This window comes from Lissotriton vulgaris, unplaced genomic scaffold (assembly GCF_964263255.1).
Source record: "Lissotriton vulgaris unplaced genomic scaffold, aLisVul1.2 SCAFFOLD_1543, whole genome shotgun sequence".
Classification (NCBI taxonomy): domain Eukaryota; kingdom Metazoa; phylum Chordata; class Amphibia; order Caudata; family Salamandridae; genus Lissotriton; species Lissotriton vulgaris.
In genome coordinates this window covers 248,839-260,465 of record NW_028253834.1, presented here as the reverse complement: position 1 = coordinate 260,465, position 11,627 = coordinate 248,839, and the positions used below count along the sequence as shown (strand labels likewise).

Sequence of the window (11,627 nt, the reverse complement as noted above, 5' to 3'; positions counted from 1 at the left end):
TGCGCATATGCACACATACATGCCCTAAGGGCATGTATGTGCACCATATGGCACCTTCACAAATGCCAAAAAGTGCATTTGTGAAAGAAATTGCAAATTGATGCATAGCATTTAAGGAATCGCAATTTGCGATTCCTTAAATGCTTATGCAAAATTAAGGAATCGCAAATTTTGCGATTCCTTAATTTTGCTATGCAATTTCTTCATACATACCGTTTAGCTAATTTTTAGTCGCAAACGCTGCTTTTTTGCGAATCACAGCGTTTGCGACTAAAAATTGCTTTGATACATCTGCCCCTTAGTTGTAAAAAGAAATGGTATTTCAGTGAGATGAGGTCAACATTTTTTAAACAATAAATAAACAAATAATAAATAACAATAAATACAAATTGCATTTTACAGTCCGCACAAAGTACTGATGAGTTACTAGGAAACATAAGCATATTTTTTCTGGCCAGCCAGATGCTTCTGTATTGTTTTAGGTTAAAAGGTAACCTCACTGTACTGTGAGACATAACAGCACCTTTCATGAAAATAGAGGACATAATTGACTCTCGTTGTTTCATAGAATTAATTGGTAACATCCCTCTCCTTAAATCGATTTTCAATCTTGTGTAAAACGAGTTATGCTAAAGATAACTGCACCTGTAGTTCATTTAAAGTTTTACTCCCACTTTGTGAGAGGAATTAATTTTGATTGAACATGTTTACTGCAGAGAGGATGCCAGTTGTGAACAGTCTCCAAGGCTTTCTATCTCCTTCACCACCTCAATAATTGCTTGTGCCTGGTCTTGGTGGAGCACTTGGGTAGCATTGGAGAGGAACTTCTCATGGAGCGATTCTTGGCTGAGAGGCTTCCTCCAGTGTCCATAGAAGGTGTCACATCTGCCAGTCACGATCTCTCCGCTCTCCAGGAGCAGTACTACTTCACCGTACATCTTGTCAAAGTTAGCAACATTGTCCTCAGGGTGCTCCACCACCACCTTCCTCAACAGGTTGATGAGATCTGGTCTACTAAGGCTGTCCTCACTGAAGGAAGAGATGCCCACCTCGCCATCCAGAAGGGCTGTGCAGGCGTTGAACTGGAAGGAGTGTCGCGCCTCGTGCTCAGACTCTGGGAAGGGCCTGTTGATATACTTGGAGACTGGGACCCTCAGAAGAACAGCGCGGATGGAAGCAGGGTTAAAGGAGCCTGTTATATTGATGACTCGGTTTCTGACTGAGATGGCAGCGTCTGCCACCCAGTGCATGCCCAAGTGAGCTGGGAACCTTTTAAAGGCAATGTCTTGCTTCTCCAAGAGAAAGCTGTAATCTTGATCTGGCATTTCCAGGGACGAGGGCTGGTAGTCACCATAAAAAGCACTGAACCCTCAGCAGCCTGGCACATCGTCCAAGATAAGTGGGTTGGCTTCCATCCCACGGGCAGCTAGAAGTGCTGCTTCCATCCCAAAGCGGGTCGCATTGCCAATATGTAGAGGCTTGGCAAGAGTTGCAGCATTGGCCATAGGTGCTCCCGCCAGAGAGGCAGCGATCGCCAAAGCATGGGCACATTGTTTTGCATTCAGTGAAAGGAGTTTTGCTGTAGCAGCAGCGCTGCCCATGGTGCCAACAACAGAAGGAGGGTGGAACCTGAATGAAATACAAAGAACTGTGTCAGACATGGAATAGTGATCACGCCAAAATAGGTTTAGAAGAGGGCAATGCTATCAATAAGTGTGAACTACGCAAATATACTTAAAGGATGTCAGACATTAATGCTATCATGCACTACGAAGATAAAGAAAAAATGCTAGGATCTAATCAAGCATTTGACGCAAACAAATAATCTAGTTACAATGAACAGAAAAATAAATGTTACCATGTTTACATTGCATTGTGTGCTATCCACATACATGATTTTGTTCACATCACAGATTCCCCTTGCGAATATTTCTGTACTTTGCCCTCATCAGGCACACATCATAACATTCCTTCTCTCTATGGATCTCACATATAACACATGGAATATGTCTACCCTCTTTGAGCCTCATAATCATGCCCAGGTGATACTGGAGCCCCCTATGGGCATTGAGTGTTGGCCAAAGGATATTCTGCCCTTTGTTGGCATCATACAAACCTTTTAGGGATATTGCTGGCTTCATTGGAGAAACGCATGAGTCTCCCTTGCACCTCGATGCCAACATTGAATGCCAAAAGGAAGTCTGAGCCGCTGGGTCGGAATCCCACGGGCAACATCTGGGAGGCAGCCATTAGAGCTGGCAGCACAGCACCTGACGGGTGAGTGGCAGGGTGCCAAGTGTCATCGAAGTCCATGGAGTGACTCTGTTAAAGGAGGAGTAGAGGATTAGAAGGTCTTTAAAGAAGGGTGGGTCAAGCAGTGATGTTAAGTAGAGAGATTGTGTCATCGACCTAGGGACACAATTTACAGAGGTGTAGGATTCATATTCTAAGATTTGGTTGAGTGACTGTGCCATTGCCCAATACAGACTCTTTACAGAAGTGGAAACAGTCAAGATTTTACATTGGCGGAGACAACATTTAAGTAAAATTCTCACAAACACATCGCTCTTTGTCTATGATTTATTGATAAAGTAATTGACAGCTTTCAAAATCCTTACCGCTACTCCATTCACATATGCAGCCAGCGTAGGTGGGAGTCGCAATCCTTTCCTTCCGTACACAGAGCTGATGGCAGACAAGGAGTACATGTCCTGCGAGAGACAGAATTAGGTTAGAAATCAACAGTGTGCCTAGACATCTAGTAGTGGAAAAACAGAGTTTGTGGGAATGTGGAATATTCAACTCTAAACACGGGATGATTCAACCTGATACGTGGTGGTGCCTATAAGAAGAAATGCAGGAGCAGGTACGGAGTCTCAGTGAGTAGATGTAGTGTTTCTGAAGGACGGTTGTACAGTGGATCAGAGGTTGCAATGTTTATTTAAGTGCCATAGTCTATAGTTAACTGCTTAACATCTGAAGGTAGCCTGGGGTGTGATTAGTGGATGAGTATTTCATGGTGGATGAGTAAATCATGGTGGATTTTGTGACTTTGTCTTTCTCTCTTATCTGTTATTCCAATGAGATGGTCACACTGTTGCTCTAGGTGGTTATTTAATGGGTGAGGGGTTCATGGTGTGTTTCTTAGTTAGATTCAAGTTTCGGATAACCTGGTAAAATCTCATGGTGATCCTGAACAGCTAATGTCTGAAACGGGGTTTGATTAAGGGATGGTTTGAATCATGAGACGTGGTTTTAAATCAATGTCTCCGTTTCTCTTTGAGTAGCTTAAGGCCATACTAACTTTCTGGGTCGATGCAGGGTGTTTTAATGTTTGTGTGCTACAAGATGTACTGTTTATTTTGCTACCAGTCTCTTCTTACCTGACATGGCTCCTGGGTGATGGTGAACTCTGCTGATGTACAGGGTTTTAATGGACATGTAGTCCTTGGTGTGCTTTTTGGCTTGGACCCTGTCTGCTTTTAAGTCATAGGGTCTCAAGGACATTATGGCCTAGTAGGTTTTTAATTGCTGGGTGGCCAATGGTGGGCTTGCTTTGGCCCATGGCCCAGGCTGGATCAAAGGGAGATGGTGGAGATTGCTGGAATAGAGGCCTTTAATGGATGGATTGTACATTGGTGGTTTATGGTGTGTTTCATGCTGTAGTGCCTGTAGCTTTTTACATGGAAGGAGCACAGGAATACAGTCACACTCTTGGACTAAAGGGCGTTTTTAATTGTTGAATTTTGCATGGTGCGTTGGTTAGTTTGTTCAATGTCTCCTCTTACCTGGCAGTATCCCAGGGCGATGTTGAACACATGGGTCGCGCTTCCCACCAGTCCAACGCCGATGCTGTCCAGGATCATACGCTTGCTTCGGTGCCGCACGGTTTGGGACAGGTGATCTGTCTGGACTCCATGTATGAATGAAGCAAAGCTGCTAGTGACCGCCTTCTCCAGGGGGCTCCCCTCCAACACTGAATGAAGAGAAGAGACAGGATCAGAACTACAAGCATTCTGGGCTGGCATCAGACACAAATCCAGCTGATCCGGACCAGAGCCACATGATGTTTATATGGGACAATCACTACCCAGGACTCTTAGACTTCTAGACCGATAGCAGACTCAAACCAGTGCTAGCAGCTCCAAAACCAGAAACTGGGACCATCACATAAGGGACCCAAGTCAGGGTGAGTGACACCCGAACCAGTAACTGGTTCCATTGGATACAGAGCGGTCCCGGCACAAGGAGAGTGGCATCAGAACCAGTAACGTGGACCCAGGGTATACAGCGCGGCATCATAACAGGGAGAGTGACCCCAGAACCAGTAATTGGGACCAAGATATAGAGAGCGGACTCAGACAAGGGAAAGGGAAACCAGAAAAAGAACCTGAGCACAAAAAATACAGCGGGACCCCAAACCAAGATCAGTGAGCTCACACAGACACTTACCTTCCACCGCCGCTGTGTGCACCTGCCTGGACATCCTGAGGATGGCGTGTGGTTTCTGCAAGAAGGGAGAAAGCAATATTAGTCGAGTTGTTTCATTGTATAAGAACATAGAAGGGAGTGGACAGGGCTAAAAGAGAGGAACACAAGGCAACAGAGTCAAGAACGAGAAGAGGACAGAGAAGGGGGAATAACAGAGGAGAGATCTGAGGGTTTTCACAGCTAGCAAGTGCAATCTGTCAAACTGCAGTTCAAGACTGGCAAACGAGTGACTGCTGCCTGGCACGTGAGCAGGCTCTGCCTGGCATATAAGCAATTCCAGGTTGGAGCATGAGCTGCCCCAGCATGGCACATTGCCTGGCATATCAGCTGGTAGACATGGAATATAAACAGCCATAGAGTCGCACGTGAGCTGCTGGACTGGCATCACAGCCACACCATCACAGGGGGAGCCCAACAGCAGGGCAGCACCCAGGTATGATAGGCACCATCCTAACATATGATGCCAGTACGTAGGAACACGTATGATGGTAGGACTCTAATAAATGAAGCCTGCACCTGGGAACACGCATGATGGCAGGACTTTGATAAATGACACCAGCACCTTGGCATATGAAGTCAGCGCACTGACATATGATGAAAGTACCCTGGCATGATAGGAAACATGCTGGCGTATTTTGCCAGCACCTTGAGTTGGCATACATCTGATAGCAGCACTATGACAGATGATGCCAATCTTTTGGCCTGTGGTGCCACCAGGCTGCCGTATGATGCCAGTGCCTTACCACATTCAACAGAGGTCTCTGTTATGGTGCAAGCATTCTGATTGGATGTTGGCAGAGAAGCAGTGTGAAGCATGATATCAGCTGGCACGGTATGAAACTCTTTATTTTGCTCCTCCCGTAGATGCGAGAAAGACAATGTCTCTTGGGCCACAGTGCACCACCGAGGCACTATGTGTCAAGTGGCACATGCATGACATCTGGGACCCCGTATCTATATGGGCACAGTTTTCTGATCGGCTAAAATAAATTGTTGTTTGAAAATCACCCTTCGGGGATGCCTCGAGAACCTCTGGCTATTGTTGAGCTCTGTTTACATTGTGTACGCTGTGCATTATCACACCTTCTTTGAGAAACAAATACTTACAATAAAGGCCCAAACTCCTTTCAGTGCAATCTCTTGTTGCTAATACTGCATTTTAACCAGCTGTTTATGCTTCACTGGCCCTGCTTGTTAACAGCAGCAGCGCTACAAACAACAGGACTGCAGCAAAACCTGTCGTATTCTGTGGATTATGCTGTATGATAACAGCCTCTATTGGCGAACATCTTATAACAGACCTTAACTACCCAGGACGCTTCTGCAATGTTCACGGAAGACAGAGAAGCCCATATTATGAACATCACAGAACACATGGCGAATGGTCTCGGAACTGGTGATATTAAAACACGTGGCGAGGTAAGAATAAAAGGGGCTCTCCTATTCACAAACATATATTGAAAAAACAAACAAATACTTATTAAGAAGTATGAGAATGTAAAAAATACATAAAAAGCATGAGAATGCCAAGGGTGAAAAAACGAATACACAAATTAAGTCAGTTATATAGCCACCTACATTATCTAAAAAGTGATTGCGCTGTCTGTTGTTTTAAAAGATATCACTCTAAAAAAACCAATACATGAATAGTGAGATCGAGAGAAAGGCTTTCAACCAATGTAAGTGGACAAGGGAAATATATTATGCCCCCCAAACAGAACAAAAATATACAAATCCAGCCATTCGAGGGGCCAAAACATGATGCCTGTAGCGCGGCTCACCTGGAAGGCGCAGTGAAACATGCTCTGCAGTTGTGTCTGCCTCTGTCCTGAGAGAAGTTTCCCGTCTCTGCGAGCAGTCTCTGTCTTTCGAGGTGGACCTCCTGTGCCCCGCAGTCTATCTCTGTCGACCTGAGAGGGGTCTCTTTTGTCTCTGTCCTGGGACAGTCCTTCGCTCGGCCTCGCTCTCTCCGGTGCTGAGGACAGGTGAGCTTCTGGTGTTGGCTGATGTGTCTCTCTCCTGACAGAGGTTATATAACCTGAAGAGGCGCGTGAGATCGAGCCCTGCGGAGAGTGACGTCACTAAAAGGGGCGGGCGAGGTGTGCCCAGCGCCAGGTGTCATCCTCTGGGAAAGACCAGGGAGACATCTGGCAAATTCCTGAAGGAAATACCGTAGAAAAGACAAAAGAAAGAGGGGCCCGTGGGAAATCCATGGAAGAGACCCCTGGCTGATCCACGGTGTCCGTGTTGCCCTCACCTGGCTACCTACAATGGAGGATGAACTGAGATTATACTAGTAATCGTGATATTAAGAGTGTGAGCACGCGCAGATCAATCAAGGTCTTTTTAAAGCGCAGCAAATCACTGGGGAGGGTCTCAAGGCACACCTGTATCTTTCCCTGCATGCCTATACATCTGCGCATGTATGTATTTAATGACATCCATTTGTATTTACAATATAATATTTACATTCAACCATGTGAATCCAACATAGTAAATTGTTCATGCGAACACCAGTTTAATAATATTATTTAATTTTGCCATTTATCTTCGTGAGTGCGTATGTGTTTGTACGCAATTCTTTATCTCTGTCTATATGACTCTTCGCCTATAATTCTAAGCATCTCTCTAAGAATCAGAGCTTTAAATGGGCTGGGTCTTGCCGGTGCTGAGCACGGACAGTTCTGAAAAAGCAGGTGCTGAGACGGGTCCCTATCCGTCTCTCCATTCACCAGGATAAAAAAAATATACATCTTATCTCTGCAGCAGTACCACCCTTCACCTCCTTTGATGTGACTTCAAAGAGACTCGTCATAGTTCTTTTACAGTCTCACCATTTCAGAACTGAAGCGTTTTTAACATACTATATGTATGAAGCCATGATTGTTGCTTATTTATGCTATGTAACTAACAACCACTGACAAGGCCAATAGTACTGACTTGTTGTAAGTGTAAAGTTCCTTGCTGTATGATATGTTTGGATGTAATGACAGAAGTACCAAAACACCAGTCGGGCGACAAGCTAAGCATAGATTTTTAGCTTACATGCTTTTAAGCCACGCCCTTAAATATATCCGCCACAGCACTTTGAAAGACCCCCTAGTTTTTTCATCTCACTTAAAGCTCTGCTAAAAATATACTGGCGATTTTAGTTTACAAAAGAGCAGTTACATTCACATATTCAAACCCATGTTAAATATTTCTCGCAAAAATCACTCTCATAATTTAAGGGAACCCTAAATCATTTTTGTAAGGAGTAACTAAAAAACTGATATTCCTTCTTTGCTTTCCAAGGTTGGCATCAGTGGCATGGCAAGGGGGGGCGGGGAGGCAAATGTAGGGACCGCCACGGGCGCCAAAGGGCTAGCTATGCCACTTGTTGGAATGTATTTTTAATAACAATAGACTTGAAACAGTAAAAATAAATAAATTCTCATTAGAAACCTATGGTGTCATATCTCAGAAATGTAAGGGTAGAAGTTTGGGAGATGAAGATCCTACTTTAATTCCTCATAATAACCTTGAAAATCAGAATAGGAAGTTCCTTCTCTTTTTTAGGGGGCGGGGGGGGGGGGGGGGATGGAGACAGGAGTTCTCTTCAAGTTCCGCCCGCCCTGAGCCCTGCAGGGAGCTTCACTCACTGTCTTTGTTTCTGAAGTTAGGAAATCCCGGAAGTTACAGACAATACACAACTCTCATATTGCCAATATCAGCATTACTTCTCAGTTCTCATACAGCAACATACATAAATAAACCTCAAGACACTTTGTTAGTGGTGGGTTATCTTACGGGCGATCCAAGACAGGCAAGCCCCTCTGCCTCCTGCCCGCCTGATGAGCCAAATTACACAGTGACCGTCACCAATCAGTGGTTACCATTTTCGGGAGGAGCCACCCCTCCCATCAGTGGACTGCCAGTCCATGCACTTACTCACGCCCACCAAAAGGAAAGCAGAGCGTTCGAGGCAGTCCCCGGTTGCTCAGGCCCACAACTGTCCATATGACTAACGGGGCGCCATCGCTCTTCCAGGGGACAACACTAAGACATCCCTGGGTATCCTTGGCTTAGCACCCTTGTTGTGCTGCTGTATACACTACCCTTCTGTACCTTGCAGACTCTAGATCGCCCTGTAACTCCTCCTGCAACACAAAGCAATAAGTTAGATTCTTCCCCTCACATTACCACCCTCTGGCTGTCCACAGGGTGAGTGGTAGTGTGGGAAACAGAGAGACGGGCAGCAGACAAGACGTTGCTCCATGGGTGGGGGAAGGTATTTGTACCCTTGTCCTCCCCCCACCACGGCCAGAAGTGACGCGGCCGACTGACCCCTTGGTCCCTGAACCGGGGGCACTATTACGCTGACTTGTGTGCCTTCCTGTGGCACTAAGGAGGCCGCCCTGTTAGGAGGGCCCCCAACGTGGACCCCGGGCAGCCTGACATAGTGCCAATATCGGCAACACTTCTCAGTTCTCATACAGCAACATAAATAAATAAACCACAAGACACTTTGTTAGTGGAGAAAATTGCTGAAGGTGTATTTGCATAACAAATATGCCAACATATGCCGCCACCGACGACATCCGAGCCCTGATGGACAACGGGGAAACAGCGGCCCTCATCCTCCTAGACCTCTCCGCGGCTTTCGACGCGGTCTGCCACCACACCCTAGTGCAGCGCCTCAGCAACGTCGGAATCCAGGAGAAGGCACTGGAATGGATCGTCTCCTTTCTCGACGGAAGAACACAAAGAGTCCGCCTACCACCGTACAAGTCAGAGGCCACCAAAGTCATCTGCGACGTCCCTCAAGGATCCTCACTGAGCCCGACTCTCTTCAACGTCTACATGAGCCCCCTCGCGGCCATCGCATGCCAACACAACCTCAACATAATCTCCTACGCCGACGACACCCAGCTGATCCTCTCCCTGACCAACGACCCCGCCGCCGCCAGAGCCAACCTGCACGAAGGGATGAGAGAGGTAGCCGAGTGGATGACGATGAGCCGCCTGAAGCTGAACACAGATAAGACGGAGGTCCTCATCCTGGGCTCCTCGCCCTCCGCCTGGGACGACTCCTGGTGGCCCCCCGCCCTGGGCACCGCACCCAAACCAACGGACCACGCACGCAACCTGGGTTTCATCTTGGACTCCTCTCTCTCCATGACCAGGCAAGTCAACGCTGTCTCCTCGTCATGCTTCAACATCCTGCGCATGCTGCAGAAGATCTTCCGGTGGATCCCCACAGAGACCAGGAAGACCGTCACCCAGGCCCTCGTCACCAGCCGACTGGACTACGGCAACGCACTCTACGCTGGAACCACCGCCAAGATCCAGAAGAGGCTCCAGCGCATCCAGAACGCCTCAGCCAGACTCATCCTCGACATCCCACGACACAGCCACATCTCCGGACACCTAAGAGACCTGCACTGGCTCCCGGTCAACAAGAGAATCACCTTCCGCCTCCTTACCCACGCACACAAAGCTCTCCACGACCAAGGCCCGAACTACCTCAACAACCGAATCAACTTCTACGCTCCCAAACGCCACCTCCGATCCGCCAGCCACGCCCTCGCCGCCGTCCCACGCATCCGCAGAGCCACTACAGGAGGAAGATCCTTCTCCTACCTGGCCGCCAAGACCTGGAACTCCCTCCCGGCCGACCTGCGCCTGACCCAAGACCACCTCTCCTTCAGGAAGAAGCTCAAGACCTGGCTGTTCGAGCAGTAGCGGCACCCCCCCCCAGCGCCTCGAGACCCTACGGGTAGGTAGCGCGCTCTATAAATGTCTTTGATTGATTGATTGCATGATTGATTGATTGAACATAGTGTGTTATCTTACGGGCGTTCCAAGGGCAGGCCAGCCCCTCTACCGCCTGCCCACCTGATGAGCTAAATTGAAATGAAATGAAATGAATGAAATGAAAAGGGGATTTGTATGGCACGGCTGCTGCCTTTGGGCGTCCAAGCGCTATATTTCACTGTGACCGCCGCCAATCAGTGGTTACCAATTTCGGGAGGGCCCCTCACTCCCATCAGTGAACCGCCAGTCCATGCACTTACTCACATCCCCCAAAACGGGGGTGGAGCGTTCCAGCCAGCCCCGGTTGCTCAGGCCCACAACCACCCTTAGGACTAACGGGGCAAATTCGCTCTTCCAGGGGACAACGCTAAGACATCCCTGGGTTTCCTTGGCTTAGCACCCTTGTTGTGCTGCTGCATATAGTACCCTTCTGTACCTTGCAGACTCTGGATCGCCCTGTAACTCCTCCACAGCTTTGGGGGTGGCCACCGTCACAACCAGGGCCCCCCACCAAGGTGGGTATCTTTACCTACATCCTCCTGATTACCAGGCCTCTCCCAGGTCCAGAGAAATCAAGCAAAACAGAAAGAAGTAGCCTGGTCCTGGTTGCTGTTAGTGTGCCGTATTGCATCAAGAACCATGAGTCCATTAATAACACTGAAACCTATGGCGAGAAACTCACTTTTACTCTTCAATAGTTACCGCCCACGTTCCCTAAGGGAGAATCTCCCTGTGGGCCAATTCCTCCGAGTTAGGAGGAATTGTTCATAAAAGAATCTGTTCAACAAACATGCCACTGTACTAGCCACCCAACTACAGGATCGCCAATATCCTAAACACCTTGTAAAAAGAGCATGGAAACGTGCATCAAACAACAACCGAGAGGCATTGATTGAGAGACGTCCACCCAAACTACCAATGGAACGACTCACGTTTGTTAGCACATTTAATGCACTGTCGAACAACATTCAAAAATCAGTTCGTAAACAATGGGGGATTTTGAACACTACTGATGCCAACATCCCCTTACCTCTCTTCGCGTTTAAAAGGGCACCAAGCCTGCGAGACACACTTGTCCATACCAGACCTAGGACATTGAACACTGACAGTTCGACAACCTTATGGGGTCTTCCACCGGTCTCCGGTCATCACCCGTGTGGGTCATGCAGTGTCTGCCCTCAGATGGCCAAAACCAACACAGCCGATATAGGGACAGGTAGGACGTGGGTTCTCAAAAAACATACAAACTGCAACACCGACAACGTCATTTACATGATTACCTGTCCACGCTCCTTAAGATACATCGGTTACACCACCCGAAAAATCAAATTGAGAATTGG

At 47.6% G+C, this 11,627-nt stretch overlaps 1 pseudogene; it reads right to left on the bottom strand.

The window, feature by feature from the left end:
* Positions 1–707: 707 nt before the first annotated feature.
* On the bottom strand, positions 708–11,309 carry LOC147660734 (cis-aconitate decarboxylase-like; annotated as a pseudogene).
* Between the last annotated feature and the right edge of the window lie 318 nt (positions 11,310–11,627).